This window comes from Mastomys coucha, unplaced genomic scaffold (assembly GCF_008632895.1).
Source record: "Mastomys coucha isolate ucsf_1 unplaced genomic scaffold, UCSF_Mcou_1 pScaffold23, whole genome shotgun sequence".
In the NCBI taxonomy this organism is placed as follows: domain Eukaryota; kingdom Metazoa; phylum Chordata; class Mammalia; order Rodentia; family Muridae; genus Mastomys; species Mastomys coucha.
In genome coordinates, this window is record NW_022196906.1 from 19,810,661 (window position 1) to 19,811,315 (window position 655).

Genomic DNA, 655 nt, shown 5'->3' on the forward strand with positions numbered 1-655 from the left:
ACTGGACCAGAAAAGAAATTTCTCCCGTCACATAATAATCAAAACACCAAATGCACTAAACAAAGAAATTATTTTAAAAGGGAAAAAGGGCAAGTAACATATAAAGGCAGGCCTATCAGAATTACGGCAGACTTCTCACCAGAGACTATGAAAGCTAGAAGATCCTGGGCAGGTGTCATACAGACCCTACTGTAATCCTCCTGGTTTGAGACCTGCCTCTGATAGCCACACCTCTCTGCCCATCTCCTGCTATTTGTCATGCCTCAAACCTGGTTCCAGTTACATTCGAAAGCTCCACCTCCACAGAGAATCAAGGAAGTCACTGATTGAACTGACATGTTGACGTATTTGGGGGAAGTGGTTTTGCCCCAGGTAATATACCTGTTGGGGGAACAAAGGAGGTCATTAAAGGTTCAAGATGGCTGAGCAGTCATGTCTCCCGTCTAATTTTTACCCTTCCATGTGGGTAGGCATATCTGTGGCCACTCTATCCTATCCCTAACTCTCTCTTGCTACTGCTCTTCTTTCTAACTCCATATTTCCAGGTAACCCACTCCTTAACATTGCTGCTGGACAGTGACACCCTCCGAGAATACAAATGCCAGCCCAGGCTACTATACCCAGCAAAACTCTCAATTACCATAGATGGAGAAAA